Source organism: Alexandromys fortis, unplaced genomic scaffold (genome assembly GCF_014885135.2).
Source record: "Alexandromys fortis isolate MF-2015 unplaced genomic scaffold, M_Fortis_MF-2015_v1.1 scaffold_342, whole genome shotgun sequence".
Lineage (NCBI taxonomy): Eukaryota > Metazoa > Chordata > Mammalia > Rodentia > Cricetidae > Alexandromys > Alexandromys fortis.
This window is the reverse complement of record NW_026068210.1, coordinates 667126-687399: the sequence shown is the minus strand read 5'-3', so window position 1 is coordinate 687399 and position 20274 is coordinate 667126.

Genomic DNA, 20274 nt, shown 5'->3' with positions numbered 1-20274 from the left:
GACCATGTGAGTATTTAATTTGCTAAGCCATATGACTGGGATTAAAGCCATGACTTTGATGGCTGGATCCAGCCCATTACTTAGCTTTCTGAGATTCCAGCCTCATGGCAGAAGTACTATGGGAGCCTTGTTTATGCCACCACTCCATGGCGTTTCAAGATCCCTGCCACCACCAAAAAGCACGCAGTCACCTTTTCATCAACACCATTTAAGTGTTTTGTTAAAAGCTGCAAGGTTTTGCAGCTAAAGCTGAGTCAGGAAGCCTCTCTTAAATGAGAGTGCTTGCCTCTAACAAGCAGAGTCCATCCGAGAATGTGCTGCTATCAATAAGCCGTGCTTTACTCTCTCCCACCCCTCTCTTTTGTCTAGAATTATTTCCCAAACTCTCTCAGGTTTATGTGGATGCAGTTGTCCACATGGGCGCCATTGTGCTGACTGAGGTTTCTGTTCCGCCTGGTCCCTGTAGACCAGGCTGGCCTCAAACTCCCAGAGATCCACCTGCCTCTGCCTCTGCCTCCCAAGTGCTGGGATTAGAGGTGTGTGCCACCACACCTTGAATTCGCAGAGGTCTGCCTGCCCCTCGGTCAACACAGCACAAACAAAATCTCACCACAGCTATGCCCGACTTAGAGTAGTGGGAACCATGGGAAACCAACAGACCCTTTGTGGAGATGCTGCTACTTTTGTTCTGTGGTCCATGTTTTAACCTGTCTGTGCTGCACATCTGCATAGAATGCAAAGCCTGCATTGATAAAATCGTGTAGTATGCCTTAGTTTAATTTGTATGACGTCAAATTCGCTTAGATCTCGTCTTGGACAGCCCAGGGAGCATCTGTGAAATGTAAGGAATCTAGATTTCTAGTGCATTCCACAGCCAGAGGTGTGGATGGACCTCTGTGACCAAGCAGCACCACAGAGCAACCAGGCTCACCCTGAGTGTTTCTACCTCAGGGTTCTGGCAAGGAACACAGTTCTGGGAAAGGCTGTGTGACTCTGCACCCAGACCTGGAGGAGTCCGTACTCAACAACAGCGGCTACTTTGGACTAAGTATATACTGCAAGTACAATCCACTAAACAGAACTTAATTGAGCCTGATACAGAATATGTGTAAGGGTGGAGAAGAGTGTGTCAGACACAGGACCTAAGATTCGTGATAGAAGTGGTCCCCATTGGTTCAGGCTTTACCGTGTAGCATCCACTGTACAAACACATTTATGTTATTCCATAATGGTTCCGAAGGCAACACTCGCCATTTTATAGATGGGAAAAGGCTAACTCAGAGTGTCTGCACACGTGCCTAGCGTCACACAGTTGGCAAATAGCTGCCGTGGAATCTACTCTAGGCTTGCCTGGCCCTAAAACCAGCCTTCTTCTTTTTCATATGATCCTAGCAGCCTATGTGTAAGCATGGATTAGATCGTGAAGGGTTTCTAAAGGAATCTGCCTATCCGCGTCCCCTTCCCTGTCACTGAGCTGCCTGCATTCCTCCCTGTTACCATGTCTGACAGAAGGGGAATGATGTCTGATAAAGCTTGGAAAATGAGCTTGGCTCGGGGGTACGAGACTCAACATCATGAAACTTAGAAGGCTGGGGACATGGTCTGGGGCAGCCAGTCAGCCATTGTTTGTCCACTGTGGCATGTTTTGACACTAGGAAGATAGATGAACAAAACCCAGAGGCAGCATTCTGAAAAGACCACAGTGGACAGAGCAGACAGAAGTCTTGTCCCAGTGAGGGCTCATACTCTAGATGTATAAAGATGCAGGCAGATGCTGCAGACTGCACAGGGGACAGACGAGGTAGACAGCTGTGGGCAGATCCTTTCACTCAGCTTACCTATGTATCTGTGTCCTTGCTATGCCTCCTTGGTGAATGAAGCATGCTTTCCTGTCCCTTGACTTTGAGCTGGCCCGGGTCACTAGGCAATAGAATGTTAGAATAGGATGCTTCTTCGCATTCAGCCCCCTGCATTCCTGCCATTCACTGGGAGGAGAACATGTCCTGGGTGATTCTTAGACCCTGCAGGACAAGAAATTAATGCTCGGTCTGTGATCAGAAGTCTGTAGACCACTGGTTCGCAGCCTTCTTAACGCTGCAGCCCTTTAATATAGCTCCGTAAGTTGTGGTGACCCCAACCATAAAATTATTTCATTGCTACTTCATAACTGTAATTTTGCTACTGATATGAATTACTATGTGAAAATAGTAATATGCAGGATATCTGATATTCAACCCCCATCCAAACGGATCATGCCTCACAGGTTGAGAACCATGGCTGTAGTCCATCCTGACTCACATGCAAATGAGTAGGAACTAAAATGCTTGTTTTGAGCCAGTGAGTTTTGGAGTGGCTTCTTAGTACTAATGAAGTAGCTTTCTGAAACAGCCCAAGGGAGATGCTGCCTTGGTGTTCAGGTGCCCTCTGGCTTCATATCCCATCTGAGGTCTTCAGTGTAGTTCCTGATTCAAGTCTGTGAGTATGACGGCCCTGCTGTAAAGTGCACTGGGCATGAGTCCTGTTCTACACAGTCATTTGCATTCCTAGTCTTTTTTTTTCCATTGGTCTGAACTGTAGCACAAAGCTATAGTTCCAGCCCTCTGGAGGCTGAGGCAGGAGGGTCATGAGTTCAAGTCGAGCCTGGTTGTAAAGCAAAATTCTCTCTCAAACAGAGTATTAACACACACCTATATGTAGTTATAAGGTGCAACATGGTTGTAATACATTTACATAAGCCACACAACAGTCGGAGTAATCGTTCTGTCTCCTGTTTATCATTGCTTTTTCTTGAGAATTTAAGAAAAATCCTTTTGGTTAGCTAATTTGAAATATGCAGCTAAGTAGTTACCCAGCTGTGTCACAGAACGTTAGACGTGTGCTCTGTCCGATTGTGCTCATCCCTGAGCCCCTCTACTCTTTGCACCCAGCTCCCACCACCTCTGGGCACCCTTATCCCCTTTATTAGGAAACCATTTTTTCTTCCATGTCACCTTTGAGAGCTTGTGGTATTTGCTTTTCTGTGTCTCACTTATAACAGCCTACTTTCCGTTCTTGATAGATGTAGGGAATTGCAGGCACAGGAAACCATCTTGGCAGTGGGAAGACAGGCGAGGAAAGACGCTACCAGACCCTGATTCGGGTTCTGAAGAGTCCCTGTCCTCAGTGATACATCACTTCAGTGGGTTTGACCAAAGGCAATGAGAAGCCTGGCATCTCGTCACAGGCCAGAAGCTTTGGTGACAGACAAGGGGACTAATGTGAGCAAGTGTACATCAAGAATCAACAGGACTTGGTCACTGACTTGAGGCAAGGCAGACCGGAGAGTATGTCATGGTCTCTATTTCTCCGTGAGCCATGTTTGTAGCAAAACTTTCAGAGCTCCTTGGCTGTGGTCTCGGTGTATTCCTCCAGCCCCTAAACACCTTGCCTCATGAGACACCTTGAAGGAACCTTAAATACCAGCTTCCTCTTCCACTGCTCAGGCAGCAGTATATATTCATGAAAACTCCCTTGCTTGCTAGGCTCCTGCTAATTACTTACTAGCCTTGTATCAATATTGGGCCTGTTGACCTGCAGGCTCTTTGCAAGTGGAAGACCATCTGCCCAATGCTGTCATTGGGAAGGCTTTCCCTCCAACCATAATGAAATCACTAAGATCATTTCCTGCTCCCAGCCCTTGTTCAGGGCTTCTATCTACTGTCAATACAAGGTTATTAAAATGCTTCAGTAAAGTCCACATGTCCTTTTCATCCTGTCCCACAAAGATTTGTGTTCTAGTGATGGAAACAATAAGTAACAGGTGATGTCAAGCCTATTGTAATAAAGAAGGCTGTTTATTAAAGTGGCTGCCCCCACTGTTTTTCCTTTGACATCATAGGGTCTGTTTATAATGGCTTTTGTGGTTTTCCCCACAGCATCCGACACTCATGATTGCAGGAGACACCGAGGTTTGGAAACAAGTCTTTTCAATACAAATGGTACTTTCCTGCTCAGGCCCAGCTGCTCACAGCTTCAAGGATAGAATATGGGAAGAAAGGACAGAAAGGATGGAGGGGTTGTGTGTTTTGAAGGAGTTTGACTTCCTCAAGTCTAGGCTTTCTGCTTGCAGGGAGGGTGCATTGAAAGCTCAGAGCATGGCTGTGTGGGGTGGGTCCTGCATGTGCAGCCACAGTGGACGAGTCCAGCACCAGGACTTTATTGTGCCAGTCACCAGCTCCATTAGAACCAATCAGCACTAGATCCTGAAGCTGCCTGTGGACACCTCAGCATCTGAAGAATTAGCGTCTCTGGGGAGCCACTCTTCCCTGAGCCTGTGTTTGGGAAGGGTGTGTGAGGATGCCCCTCTTCCTTTGGGATCTCTATTGGAAATGCTGGGGAATTCGCAAATCCAGAACCATGCTTTCTTCAACTGTGGCTGCTGTCCGACTTCTGCTTGTAACCAGGGACAGTTCGCAATTAGCAAACACTTCTCTGTAGGAAAAAAATTCCGGGGACGTGGACCCCGGAACCAACTCCCTAGATAAAACTCATTTTTTTATATCTGTTTTAGCTTTGAATAAAATAAATGACTTGATTGTTTTAAATGACCTCAATTACTTTCATTTTTTAAATTGTAGTATTCAATTTATAAAGAAATATAGACGGCTTGCCCCAAATACATTCTATGACAATGAACAGACTTGAACAATGGAAAATTCACATTTTCATTTGAGTTCCCAGTGGTATGAAAACGTTGGTAGTCAGATTTCCTGTTTGAACCTGTTTTCATGGGGCCTGGCTCTTCCTTTAGAACAGCTGAGGGGAAGCACACAGAGCAAATACGAAGTCCTGGAGATGCTTTTTGCTTTTAGGATGTTGCTGGCCTCTTGGAAGGGTGTTCTCTGAGTATTGTGACCCCCAGAAGCCCTTCGGAGGAAGGTACCAGCTGCTCTGTAACCATAAGCCGCCCCTCCTTTGATAGGGAGATTAATACATCCCATAATCATATCCTGCTTTCTCTGGGCCTAGAGTTTACTCAGCCTTGAAAGAAATGGAAATTAATTGAAGAAAGGACAACAATATTTCTTATTTCCTCTCTGAATTCATCTAGAAAAGTGATTGAAAGAAACTCAAGGGTTTGCTGCTGTCAGGAGCTAAGAGATTCGCTTCCCTTCGCAGTTCTGGAAATTTTAAAAACTAGAAGAGCTGAGCTCCGTGGTCTCCCCCAGAGCAGAAACTCCACGGGGTACACAGGGAGTGCCGTCCTAGGGAGGACAGACTTATGGCCCTGGGGATCCATGTGGCGGGAACAGAAAGCAGGTTACCGCTGATGCCCATCACCAGAGGAACTGTGCTGTCTGGATCTGTCCTCAGTCTGTCTCTCTCCCACAAAACATCCAAGTTTATTTGCCATGTGCTGGAGTTTGGGGAAACCTAACTTTGGTGTTTGTTTTTCATCTTATTCTAAAATTTAAACTCAAGGTTTTTTGTTTTTGTTTTGTTGGTTTTTTTTGTTTGTTTGTTTGGTTGGTTGGTTTTTGGGTTTTATTTGTTTTGTTTTTGTTTTTTTGTTTTGTTTTGTTTTGTTTTGGAGACAGGGTTTCTCTGTATTACTTTGGAGCCCGTCCTGGAACTAGCTCTTGTAGACCAGGCTGGCCTTGAACCCACAGAGATCTACCTGCCTCCGCCTGGGATTAAAGGCGTGCGCCACCACCACCCGGCTCTGTTTTTTTTTTTTTTTTTTTAAAGCTCCTATCATCAGCTTTTGGGGGAGGTGAGACAAAGCCTTGCTACATGCCCAGGCTAAATGGAACCCCAAATCCCGTCTCCAGGCACTGCGTGTGTACTGCCAGCCCTGTTTCATCGTTCTTGTCTCGTTCTCTCCAGCTGCACTCTAGCACTGGTTTCCACGTGACTTCACGAGCTTCTGTGGGCAGAGGACTGGTCCACTGTGGGAGAACTTGTGTATCAGCATGGATTCTGTTAAGGTGTATTAGCATGGATTCTTCAGAGACCTTCAGGGTGTTGTCCCTAAGTGCTCTGTTGATGTTTCTAAAAGAGGTAAGATGGAAACTGAGCTGTAAAGGACACCTACTCATTCATTCCTTCCGTAGTCTGTAGTGACCTGAAGTTGACCTTGTGTGAAGTATTGTGCTGTTTGTGAGACTAAAGAGGCGGGAATTCAAGATAGGCCAGAAACAAGGGTGCTAGTTAGCACCTCCTCTGTCATTGCAAACCAAGGCCCATGCCTCTGCCTCTGATCAGTCCTCCAGGTTGAATGTCCAGGGCTTCCTAACACCATCCCACTGCCTTTCCATCTTCATGACAAGGTCAGCAGCTAAATGTCTGTCCCCATTCATCCAGCACAGAGATGACTCTCTGGCTGCTCCGGGCTCAGCTCTGTCGTCTGCAAAGGGAAGCTCCCGGTTAGCTTCCCAGAAGTTCTCAAATTGAGATGTGGGTGATGCCAACAAGCCTGCCAAAGCAGGGCATGGTGATGTTACAGCAGAGGGGGGAGGGGAAGAGCCAATCCAGGTTGTGTGCAGGAGACTCAAGGGGCCTAAGCGGGAAGAAAAAAATCAGAACCTGGAATTTATCTTAACTGTAGAGCATAGCCTTAAGTCACCAGAACCCTCAAAGCCATGAGGGGGTTAAGGAGAGCACAGTGGGTCTCATGAGGTGAGGCCCGTAGCTACCCTTCTGCACCTGACACTATCGTAGTAAGAAGCCATTTAAAATGTGAAGTTCTTTTCAAATTAAACACAAAGCTATTCTTTTTTTTTTATGTATACAATATTCTGTCTGCGTGTATTCCTACAGGCCAGAAGAGGGCACCAGACCTAATTACAGATGGTTATGAGCCACCATGTGGTTGCCGGGAATTGAACTCATGACCTTTGGAAGAACAGACGATGATCTTAACCGCTGAGCCATCTCTCCAGCCCCACAAGACTGTTATTAAAGGGTATATTTAAATTCTTGGATCAGACCAAATTAAAACCGACAGGGATCTCTGTTTTATTACTTCAGGGATGGGGAGGGGGTGGGCAGTTCAAAAGAAATATCTAATGTGTTATGAACAAAATGCAGCTGTTGCCTTCCACCCCCGCATTTGAGAATAGTGCATGAAGTGCTGAGGCCCTGTGTCATGGGTGCGGGGAGAAGATGGAGTTGCCAGCGTTGGAGCTGAGAGGTGAGAATATTCGGGCATCTTCTGGATTCTCTGTAGGAAGGTACACTTACCATCCCTCCACACACACAGACTCACTCCCCAGGAAAAGAGAGATCAAAGACAGACCAATATGTCAAGAGGCTTGTTAGCCTCCCCCCCCACACACACACTCCTTTCTAGTCCCCAGAACCCACGACAGACTGGCTTCCTGTATCCCCCTAACAAATGTTTATTGATTGCTGGCTGTATGTACTTAATTCTGGGAGTGCAGTGTTTGGTATATGGCATTCCCTGGCTTAGCTATATATAAATGAATGAGCATCATGCCTCCCTTTTGCAACTAATAAAGCTAAGCTTATAGCAGATTCCCAGACTCCTAATAGGCCTGGAACCAAGCCCACTGGGGGGATTTCTAAGACCTGATGCCAGTTCTACCCTAGACCTACCAATTTAGTTGGCAATGGGAAACAAACTGGACCTTTATACTTTTGTGGGACAGTCTTTAAACTTGCTGAGTAGCTAAGGTTGGCCTTGAACTACCAAACCTACTGCCTCCACCCCTGGGCATTGTTATTATAAGTGTGGGTCACCCTCTCTGGTCATGCATTAGGTTTTGGGTGTTTGTTTGTTTGTTTGTTTTTAACAAAGCTCCCTGAGTTTTTAGCAGAGTTTGGGGGATCACTGATTTAAGAGCCTCTTACTTGTTGGAGCCCCCAAGACTCTGGGAAGTACCTTGTCATTTTGAGTTTGTAAGCTTACATTGTTTTTCTTAAACAGGGCACCTATACTGAATAGGCTTCAGGTCACAAGTGGCTCTGACCTTCCCTGTCCTTGAGTGCTTAGTCCAGAAACTGGTGGCTGAGCCAGAATGAGCTTTTCAGAAGTGTGGCTTGGCGGTAAGACACAGATTTACAGCCTCTTATGGTGGTGCTACCATGAGAAGCTAAGCCTTTACAAGCTACAGCTGACCCCTCTTGTGTCCTTGACTCTGTCTTTGGTTGATGATCTTGACCATGGTTTTTGCAGTACTTTCAGGACGAACTGAACTGTACTAGAAGACTTGGTTGACTGCAGGTAACAGGGTTTTACTACAATGAATTGGATTGTGTGCCCAAACAAAGATTTGTTTCTCAAAGCATTTCCCATACAAAGTTTTTGGGAGTGACACTATGGTCCCTTCCTGTGTTCCTGCAGTTCTTCTGCTCCTTACTCACCCCACACACACCTTTTCTGGAGGAGTTGCATAAAAACACTTATAAGGCTGGTTTACAACACTGCAAAATGTATTTCAGTGACTTTATTCCACAGGCAAGCAGCCATCTCTGCTACCCTGTGGGTGGGTCACAGACAGGCTGGCCGGGTGTGGAGTTTCCTCTTCTGTGCTTTTGGCCAAGTGCATTGCACTTGGGTCTGTGTCTCAGGGTGCATTGCACTTGGGTCTGTGTCTCAGGGTGCATTGCACTTGGGTGTGTGTCTGGGTGCACTGCCTGGCATTCAGCGAGTGAGCATGACATCGGCTGAAGGGGGAGAAGTTGGAGCTCGTGGTCTGGGAGATCACAGGGGCTCTCAACGGCTCTGAACTCACTGAGTGGCTGTGTGCTTACTCATGTCACCTATAAAGCACAAAGACCAGTCTAGGGTACCCTCAGGCTTCCTTTCTTGGCCACACCTGGCTGAGAGTCCCCTTGGCCCATTCTGCATAAGAAGCGCTAACTTGGCCACTCAGATCCATTATGTACGTGTGTGTGATTCCTAGTGGCTGTTGTCTAGTATTCCTCTTGGAGAGCCATGCACTAGAAATGCTGCAAAGAAAACCAAAACAAACCCCAATTGTGTGGAACATGAAGTCCAGTCAGTATGCAAAGCGCTATATGAACTAGAATCCTGCCATGAATACCAGGTAGTTCTAGGCACACTGGCTTCCCTCCTGAAAGCATTACAAACGTTTCACCATATATAGCTAGTTTCCTTCTCTAGGGAAGAATAAAGGCCAATTAAGGGCTTGGCTACTGCCCTCTGTAGGGAATGGCTGGGGCTGTATTGATTTCTTTTCCCCACACTGGAGTCTGTAGAGCATCCCTACATCTGGCACATCTGGGAAAGTGCCTCATGAACCTCTTCCAGGTGGAGTCTGGGGCACTGTAGACTGCATTTCCTGGAGATGAGAGGAGAACCCTTTTCTGTGTTTGGCTCTCTGAGACTAGCCATCCTTGTCCCCGCAGGCACATTTTCTTCTCTTGGATGGAGTCTTCCTGACTGCTGTGGAAGGCAGGTTGCTCCACCAAGCTCAGTACAGAAACAGTGAAGGGAGGCTAACTATGTTGGCTCACTTCCCCTGATGTAGACTCAGTGAAACCCTTTTATAAAAGGTTCTCTTCAGAGATCATTAAATTAGACAAATGGTCCAGGCTTTGTGCTCAATGGTCCCAACAAACCCTGTTTGACTTGCTGCTTGGAAAAGGGATTGGCAGCCATGAATGAGACGGTGATAATGCCTCTGTACACAACGCAAAGCAAACAAGACAGCAGACATGGAGGGCATCGGTGTCCAAGCTCAGGGCCCGTTTCCTCCATCCCAATTGATCCTCAGAGGATAACCTCTCCATCTGAAAAGCCCGAACAACCACTCTCCTGGTGATTTCCAGCGATTCTGAGCACTATGCTTCCACAGGCAGAGGCCCTTTCTCCACTCGCTTGGGCATCTGAGCAGAAAGGCGTATCTTGAGCACCCTTCTTGTCCTCTTTCATCTAAAGGGGACACTGTAAGCTACAGTCTTGGCTCTTCCAAGTGCAACTGAGTACTTAAATTTTGTTTAAAGACGTACTTTTATTTTCTGTTTATGTGTTTTACTTGTATGTATATCTGTGCACTATATGCCTGGTACCTAAAGAGATTCGAAGTGGCTGTTGACTGCCCTGAAACTGGAGTTACAGATGTTGCAAACTGCCATGTGGATGCCAGAAATTTAATTCAGTCCTCTGGAAGAGCAGCCAGTGCTTCCAACTGTGAAGCCTTCCTTCTCTTAGCCCCTTGAGTACCTATAAAACTATCTTGGGAATGTTAGGAGGGGTCTGTAAGATTCAAAACACAAAGTTAACAAAGCCTACACACCCTACAAAACTAAAAATGAAGCAATCATTGTATTCTTTAGTCTGAATTTTGAAAACTCTGCAGCACACTGAGACAAATGTTTCCGGGGCTAGAGGAAAGCCTTGGAAGCCTCCCCATTCATGTGTTTTTAGGCAACCGCAATACAGAGCGAATGGGAGGCTTTGTCATGACTAATTTAGGCTAATTTCTCAATGAGTTTGGAATGACCATCATTTGGGGGAGGGGTGATTGATGGAGCAAAAATGCTCACATGAAAAACATAGTTTTCAGTTACATTTTTTTAAAACTACTAAGAAATGAAGAGGATTTGAAATGAAGCATGCATTATATTTGAGCAAGTTTGCCCCTACCTCTCCTTCTCAGTAAAGCCATGAGGTGTTATCTGCCATGAGAACTTGCTGAAGACATCCTGTGAAGGTTATCGTACTCGCTTGTGTGTGACAGCAGGGAGTAGATTTGGATCTGAACTCTGGTGTATAGATTTGTGCCTAGATCTCCCCCCAAAACCCCTGGGTGTTATCAGATGCAAGCACTTGCCCGGGGCATCATGTGAGGATGATAGTCCTTCTAGGGAGGGGATTTTATAGATCTGGATCTGGTGCACTCCAGAAAGTTTGTCTCAGCCTGACCTCTCCCATCACCCACTTTCCCCTCTTCTGATTAAATCTGCCATGACTTCTAGTTTCTTGTGGTGCTTTCTATAAACATGTGTTTTGTGCCCAAACCTCCCTGGTGAAGAACAAAAAAGAATGTCTTGCCTCATTGTCCCCTCATTTCTCCCAAATATGCCTGTGCTTTTTTGTATTCCTTCTGAACAAACACGTGTGGTATTGTTGTTGGTTTGAGAGCCGCCTCTCACATGACTGTGCTGGAACCTACACTGTCTCAGTTCTTTCCCTGAAGGAGTTTGTAGCGTTGAGAGAAGCAAGGAGGCCAATACTACGTCAGAGCTAGAAGAAGCTGAGAGAGCACAGCATACAGCTATGTTTTCTGGGGGTGGGGGGCTGGCATGGCTTGTTTCCAGTCTCCCTCAGTTAAATGAAGAAATTTAAACTAAGTACCTGTAACTCAAATCCCCTTTTGTCTTAGAAGTAACACAAAGGGTAAATACCACAGAGCTAAGGGACAGCAGCTGCTTCCAGCTTCTGTCCTGACGTAGAGCCTTGGAAGGTCACTCAGCCATTCTCCGTCTCTGTTAGTTTAAGAACCAATGTAAACAATATAAAGATACTTTGCTAAATGAAAAACACTAAATAGATTTTAGAGATTACCAAGCCCATTTACTCACTAGGCTGTGTGTGCCCAGGAGTCTACTGTATAGATGAAGAGTACACTGTTTTACTTTAGACCTTTTGCTTGTTTTGTTTTCAAAACACATTTTTCTCTAAATGGATTTTTCCCTTAATGGCCAACAAAAGTCACATTGCAATATTAAAAATAATTTTCTTTGACCCAAATCTCGAGACTCAAGACAATATGGACATTGGACTCTCAGTCTCTGTGTAACATGGAATTAAATTCTCATGGGGAGCTGCAGGGTGCCTCTCTTGCGGAGGACCCAGGTTTGGTTCCCAGCACCCACATAGTTGCTCACAATCATCTTTAACTCCAGTTCCAGGGGATCCTTTGACCTCCATGGGCACCAGGCACACACATGGCGTACAGACATAAATGTAGACTTTTCCTTTAAGGAAATTCTGAATAGACCAGCCTGAGAGTGACCTCACTGTAGTGATTCATCTGGGTCTGAGTGCTGCGTGATGAAGGGACACCTTGTGCTATCTGTACACCTGCGTTTTATTATTTAATGATTCAATACTTAAAATTCAGCAGGAATTTTGCTGTCTTTCCGGTTAAAAATTCTAGCATAAATGTGGGAGGAGCTCCTAGACCCTCCCCTGGATGAGGAGCTATTGCCAGTTGCTGTCTCTATCTAGGGGAGGGAAAGTCAGTCTTCTGGGGTGTGGCCCCTGGTGGGTTGCCTCTGTCCCAGTCAATGGGTCCACAACCACGTGTGTATGCACAGCACTAACAGGTGATGTTTAAAAAGAAGATGGGTACAAGTTGGAAGATGTGTTGGGATGGAGGGAATTTGAGGGAATGGATGGTGGCTATGATCAAGATAGACCACATACATGTAAGAAACTAAAAATAAACAAGCAAATAAAAAGTCCAAACAGGAATGGGGATTTTCCTCATTAGTTGGAACTGTCCCGGAAAGTGTGAGGCCCTGGGTTTGATCCCTAATTCACAATAAAACAAAAAGATACATAATAACAAAGTCAAATATAATGTCTTGTTGATAACTTAAAACTTACTGTATAAAATAATGGGCCTTTTTATGATATGTTCATGTGACTATATAATGTACTTTGATCATTTGTATGCCCTTCTCCCATTCCCTGTACCTTTTCTTTTTCCTAATTAATTAAACCAATTAATCATTAATATTGGTCTACTTGATTGGATTGAAAAATGCCCAGGAGATTAGGAAGAGCTCAGAGTGTGGCTGCAAATGTGCCCAGAGGCGATTAGATCAGGGACAGGCGATTAGATCAGGGTCTCTGTCCTGGTCAGTGGTTTACTGCGTCAATGGATTAAAAGTCTGCATTTACTTTGGGGAAGTAATAGAACTGGGCAGGGTGGGGCCTACTTGGAGACAGCTGGGTCACTAGGGTCACTTTGATGAGTATGTGTTGGCCTCGGTTCCTTCCTGTTGCTTTTTGCTTCCCAGCCCACCATACTGAGCACCTTGGCTCTCTTTACTCCTTCCATTGTGATATTCTACCTCCCTGCGATCCAGAGACAATAGCTGCCAGTCCTAGACTTGACGCCTCTGAATCTGTAAGCTGAGGGAAACACTTGCACCTTGAAGTTCTTCCCGGCTGGTGTTTGTCTTCCGGAGTTAAACTGTGCAGCCCTCGATATGGGTGAACTAATTTCCATTACTAAAGGGTGAATGTTTTCCTTCATAGTTTTATGATGTTCACAAAAGAAAACGTTAATGCACACTGTGCGAAGGCACCCGACAGGGAGAGAAATACAGGCAATAAAGAGAAATAGAAAGCTAAGCTGCCTGCTGTCTCACAGCTAATGAAGTGGCTGTGTTGGGCCCCAGGGTCTTCTTGGAGTCCGTGTGCTGTCGGTGCACATGGGGAAAGACCTTTACTTCCTATGGAGATGATTCTGGACTTTCCATATTTGCTTCTCATCTTCTTCTTCTTGGCTTATGGGAAGACACTTTACACTTCTACAGTAAGAGAGGGCAATGTGACTAAGGGGAGCCAGGGAATGTCGAAGCATCTAAACTCTGGTATTGCATCTCAAAATTACTATCCATTTTGGTGGATATATTCCACCTATATTCAGATGACACAACCCTAAGATGGAAGTTTACAAAATCCCTGAGCAACCACACAGATCACACAGAGAAGAACAGCTCTGGAGAGTCACTCAAAGACTGTTGAACAAGAGTAAGAGAGAAATAAGCTTTTATGGTGTTGACATAACAAAGAGACAATTGAATGCTGCCTTCGCTGTACTTACCACATATTAGTCTAATGGAAAAATTTACCTTGTTTTATATTTAAATGGGACACCCATAAAACAGGTGATTCAGAGCCCCAGCCCAGAAATCATATGCGCACACTCTACCTCCTTTGCAATAAAGCAGAGAAACATACATACACACACACACACACACACACACACACACACACACACACACATTCATGCATGCATACACATACTTTCTTTTCTTCTCTCTCTGTCTCCCTCTTTACCCCCCTCCCCCATTTGGATTGCTCAAACTGGCCTTGAGTGACCAGGCAAAGATACCTTGCATCAATTTCCCAAGTAACTGAGATTACAGGTATGTCCTACCATACCTGGTATGTCACACACACACACACACACACACGTTTAGAAGTGTGACCAGAGGGAGAGAGGAAGGAAGGAATAAGGGAAGGGAGGGAAGAAGAGAACCTCGTGAAAAATTTTAATCACTCTCTGGGAATATAGTAGCTAACTAACCTCGCACTAAGGTAGAGGTACAAATATTGAAAATGCTGTAGAAAGACCACCTCATCTTCATCTGTAGGCAGGGGCTGCTTGTTCATTCCTGGCTGCCCAGACTCGAAATAACCACTCAGAAACTATATTATTCAAATCACTGCTTGGCCAATCACTTAAGCATATTTCTGGCTTACTCTTATATCTTAAATTAACTCATTTCTATTAGTTTATATTTTACCATGGGGTTCATGGCCTACCAGCAAGGTTTCAGCTAGCAGCTCGTGTCTTTCCCCTCTGGAGGCTCCATGGCGTCTCTTGACTCTGCCTTCTTTCTCCCAGCATTTAGTTTAATTCCCCCCCACCCCGCCCGCCTAGCTCTACTCTACCCTATCACAGGCCAAGGCAGTTTCTTCATTCATTAACCAATGAAAGCTACACAATATACAGAAGGACTTCCCATACCATTTTCCCTTTTCTGTTTAAAATCAAAGGGATGTTTTAACTTTAACATAGTAAAATTACATATAACAAAACAGGTAACAAGCAAGAATTACAATTACAATATTTATATCTACTTTATATTTTATCATAACTAAGGAAAACTATATCTATAAATTCTTCAACTCCATCAAAGACTCCAGAAGGATATAATATTACCTAAATTAAGCCAGGCGGTGGTGGCGCACGCCTTTAATCCCAGCACTCGGGAGGCAGAGACAGGCGGATCTCTGTGAGTTCGAGACCAGCCTGATCTACAAGAGCTAGTTCCAGGTTAGGCTCCAAAACCACAGAGAAACCCTGTCTCAAAAAAACAACAAAAAAAATATTACCTAAGTTAATAGGAAGTGCATTGTAAGCTACTTCCAAAACTCTAGAATTGACAGAGACATCTTTCTGCCTGGACAGTCACCCAAAGTTCTTCTGTACTTTTGGGGCATCCATCTTCAGCCCACAGGCCCATAGTATCCAGCAGACTTTTCCATGAAGCAGGAAATTTCAAAGACAGTTCCACCTATATTGGCAGTTTGTCATTCACTTTCTCCTGTGTCCTGCAGAATATCTAGCAGACTCTTTCATGAAGCCGAAACCCTGAACGATCGTCTCACCTTTTGGCAAGTTCAGCATCCATTTCTCTGTGGGTCCTACATGTCTAGTTCATACATATAGCATCAAGCTGTCCAGGCAAGAGCAGTTTCTTACCCAAATGGAGCCATAAGGAGCCTCTTCAGTGCCCATCATCCTCTTGAAGTAGATTGGTGCTGCCAGGAGCAGGTGTGTCTCATTGTCATGAAAAAGCCTAAGTTTTTAAAACATCTTAAATGCCATATTCTGAAAGTCTCTGAAATATTTAAAAAATACCTATCTAACTGAAACATAACTCTATATATTTAGAAAACCTAACTACCACATGACTACACACTTGAATATTATAGATGATTATCTATTAACCTATATTTCTTAATTATACATTATATTTTCAAGTGAACTGCACAATCACAATACCCTAATCAAGAGCAGAAACATACATATAACAATATTGACCCAAAACCTGCATCAATAGAACAAGATCCATACCAATACAAATTATTTATTTCTATATATTATTCATATCCCCCTTTAAATGTTAACAAACATTTATAAACAATCATCTAGGGAATTTGGGCATAGTTCTCTCCAAACTGCTTCCTGCTTTTTGTTGGGCAGAGTAATTTTGCAGGGGGAGCGGTGTTCACAATGACCTTTTGGGGCATCTTGGTCCATTAAACCACATTAGTCTACCTTCTTTCTCCCAGCATTCAGTTTAATCCCTCCCCTGCGAGTTCTACTCTGCCCTATCACAGGCCAAGGCATTTTCTTTATTCATTAGCCAATAAAAGAAACACATATACAGAAGGCCCTCCCACACCATTCATCTCAAGTCAAGAAAAAAAGTGGGAGAACTTTTAAAATTATTTTTTATCCTCTAACAATTACACACACACACACACACACACACACACGTCTTGACCATATCCACCCCCACACCCTATTCTCACTGGTCTTAACTTCTCCACATGCCCCTCCTGAGTGGGACATTGTGAACTCATTCTACACCAAGATGACTCTTATCCCAGAAAGGCAAAGTGATTTACAAATGAAAACAGAACTATGCAACCATTCCAGGGAATGGCAGTAGCTCATTCAATAAAAATTAGTGTGTATTTCTGCAAAGAAAGAGAGAACCTCCTTTTTAGACTGGTGAAAAGGAAAATTTAGTTAATATGATACTTATAGCAGACATGGTTCTTTTAAATTGAAAAATAATGATTTAATTTTAAGTGTGTGTGTGTGTGTTATGTTTTAAAAGTGATCAGGAGTTACAGGTAGAGCTGCCTGATGTAGGTGCTGGAAACTAAAGTCAGGTGCAAGAACAACAAGTGCTCTGACCTGATGAGCCATTTGTGCATCGGGGCTGTTAACAGAAACATTAGAAATACTCCCACAAAAAGCTGGAATAGATGTATGGAACATGTTCCTGACAGCCCTAACATACAGTCTATTTTGAATTCTCCTCTGTGTCTCTCTGTCACAGCCCCTGTCTCACCTAGGAGCCACCCTCTTGTTTCTCAGCGTCTCTTGGCTGAAGAGCTGTGCTATCTTCCAGGTGTGTTTCAGGTGGTCTGATTTACAAAGTCAGAGGACTTTCCAGCTGACCCATAAGAACGATGAGGGCACCCCCTCTGTTTCCTCTATCGTCATCTCCTCTTGGTGGAGTGTTCCAGCTCCTCTCTATGTTACCTTTAAGAAACATACATTTTTAAATTCTCCTTTACCCTGGAATCACCTCAACCTGTTCCTGTATTTTTCTGCTTCCCATTTGTAACTCTGGAAGCAGCAGCCATCAATCAGTGGCCTAATCATAAGGTCACTTTGACTATAGAAACAATAAAAAATAAGTTGTGAGGAACAGAAGACTTTAAGTGAATTTAAAGACAAGTGGAAGGTTTTGGTGGTGGCAACCAAGATCCACAATCTCCACCCAGGAGGCACAGCCTCTAACTCCAGGGCTCATGAGTCTGAAGCTCCAGGGGTCCCAAAGTATGACAGACCTGCTCAGGTGACACGATGAGACCTCAGCTCAGCTAGCAATGGCGAAGGGCTGCTGAATGGCGAGTCCCCTCTGCTGGCCACACGGCAGGCATGGAGGAGAGCATCCGTGCTGGTCAGGATGGAAGGGCTGTAGACCCCGCCCAGTGGGAATACAAGCTGGTGGAATACTCCGGAAGGCAAGTGGGTCTCCCACATCCGGAATCCACTCTTCACAAGCGCTGTGATAAAAGTATTTGTTTTTCAGGCAGACTTTCACTGTGGAGACCAGGTTGGCCTGGAACTTGCCATCTTCTGCTTCTTCCTTCTGCTAAGATGACAGTGCCATCACGCCTGGCATATCTGCTTTTATCGAAACTTAAGTTCTATCATTTATTTGTAACTCATTTTATGCATTTACTTATATGCATGTACAAGTATGTGTGTGTATAGATATGGATGGTATGTGCATGTGGCATGTGTGTGTACAGGTATGTATGATCTGTGTGTATGCTTATGTGTGTATAGGTTAGTATAGTGTGTATGCACGCGTGTGTACAGGTTTGTATGGTGTGTGTATGTGTGTGTAGGAATGCATACACCACATCACATATGGAGGTCAAGGACAACCTGGGGTGCTAGTGTACCTCTTCCCTTTGCTTGATGTGAGGAGGGGGGGTGTCTCTGTGTTGTTTATTGCTGAGTCCATACACCAGGATAGGGGCCTAAGAGCTTTCAGGGATCTTCGGTCTCTGCTTCCCATCTGCCGCAAAAGCACTGTGATCACAGTACAGCTTTCCCACTCAGCCATCTCCTCAGCCTGCCACAGTGTTTTTTCTGAAACGGAATCTGTTTGTTTGTTCGTTTGTTTTGTGATTTGGAACCTCAGGGATCTTCGTGACTCTCCCTCCCTGGAGCTGGGATGATGAGCAGGTGCCCGAACACTTGGGTTTTCCTTGAGTTCTGGAACCTGAACCTAGGTTCCCATACTTGCAGGGTAAGTGCTTTTCTGAGTGACCCATCTTTCGGGCCTGTCATTGAGATGGAGGTCTTGATATGTTGTAAAGATGCCTCAGTGTCCCAGGCTGAGGTTACTATAGATGCGTACCTCTGTGCCCAACCTCCCACAGACAAGTACTGAGAAAAAACTGCATGTCTCTGTGCCAGGCACTGGGCTAGTTAGTGAAGATTTTAGCATAAAAAAACATTCTTTCCCCTGTCCCCAGCTGGTTGGTTTCTCCCCATGTGTCTTGAAGTTCAAAGCCAGCCTGAGTTACAGAGCAAGAAAGACCTTGCCTGACCCCTCACACAGACTCTGCAATACACACACATTCAGCAATGCAACTGATAATATATGCAACCTGAAGTTCAAAAGCATTGCGATATGTGCCTGGAACAAAAGCCCAGTTAGACTGTATAATCCATTTTTCTCATTCCAGAGAAGAGAAAATAATAGGGACAGAATCAGATCAGTGATTGCCTCTGGGAAATGGGTGCAGGTGGTGAGAAGTTTGAGGCAAGCAAGTACTTTTTGGAGTATTTATTTGTATTCTATATTTGATTGTTTGCATTGTGGTTACATACTGTTTGTCAAGACTCAGAATTGTACACCTCAAAAAAAAGTGGATATTCAGCCATACATGCTGGCTTATGCTTGACTGTCGGCACTTGAGAGGGAGAGGCAGGAGCATTGCCAGAGCTCTAGGCTAATCTGAGCTATGGAGTGAGTTCCAGGCCAGCCTCAGATACAGCATAAGACCTTGTCTCAAGAGCCGGGCTGTGGTGGCGCACGCCTTTAATCCCAGCACTCGGGAGGCAGAGGCAGGCGGATCTCTGTGAGTTCGAGACCAGCCTGGTTTACAAGAGCTAGTTCCAGGACAGGCTCCAAAACCACAGAGAAACCCCGTCTTGAAAAACAAACAAACAAAAAAGACCTTGTCTCAAAAAAAGCCTCCCCTCAAAAGAGTGGATATGTCTTTGCTTAGTTTATGCATTGACCATTTAACCCAGATTTCCAAAATCTGGACAGGAGAATGCCCTATAATACTAAGTGTTGTGTATACAGCTGGCCCTCCTCACCCAGGAGAATACCCTATGATACGAAGTGTAGCGTATACAGCTGGCCCTCCTCTTCCAGGAGTCACACATCCACCTCTTACCCTGCATTGAAGGAGGTCGTTGGGTGGAGGCTGGGGGTTGCTTCTGCAGACTTTATTTCCTTGTCCTTAGTCCATGCAACACTATTATATTTACATAGCAGTAAAATTGCGTTGGGTACTGTAAATAACCTAAAGATGATTAAAGCCTACAGAATACACGCATGCTATAGCACATTCCTTGTAAGACTGGAACAGCTTACAGACACTGGAGTCTGTAAGCATCCTGGGAACAGTCCCCCCAGAATACAGAGGGGCCACGGTTTGGAGCTGTAGTATAGCGCCTAATAATGGATTATCAACAGATAAATGCTTTTGGATTCTATGCCACGTTCGTATAGCAGGGAGAGTGATATTTCAGTAAACACAGTATCTTTATCTGTGTGCATCCTAAACTTTTTTTAATTGCAGGAGTACTGAGCACTTCTAAAAAGTTCAGTGGCTGTTCTGTCTAAAGGAATAAAGCTCTACACTAGGAGAAAGACAAGGCAGGCCTAGGTTATTAACCCAGAAGCTCAGGGATAAGCCAGACACGGGGCGGGGGGAGGGGGGGAAGTCCTGCACTGGTTTCTAATCTTGGAGCCTCGGTCCAAGCCCGCGGGAGGTCACTGTGTCAATAACAGGTGTGATGGGGTTTGGAAGGAAGTTCTAAACGGATTGTTTGATCTTACTCAGACTTTTGTGGCTGAGGATGAGTCAACATTAACTTAATTAAAACTCCTGGAGAATAGCTGAGAATGAGAGGTCCGCCTGGGCTGCTGCCAGAGACTCCAGGT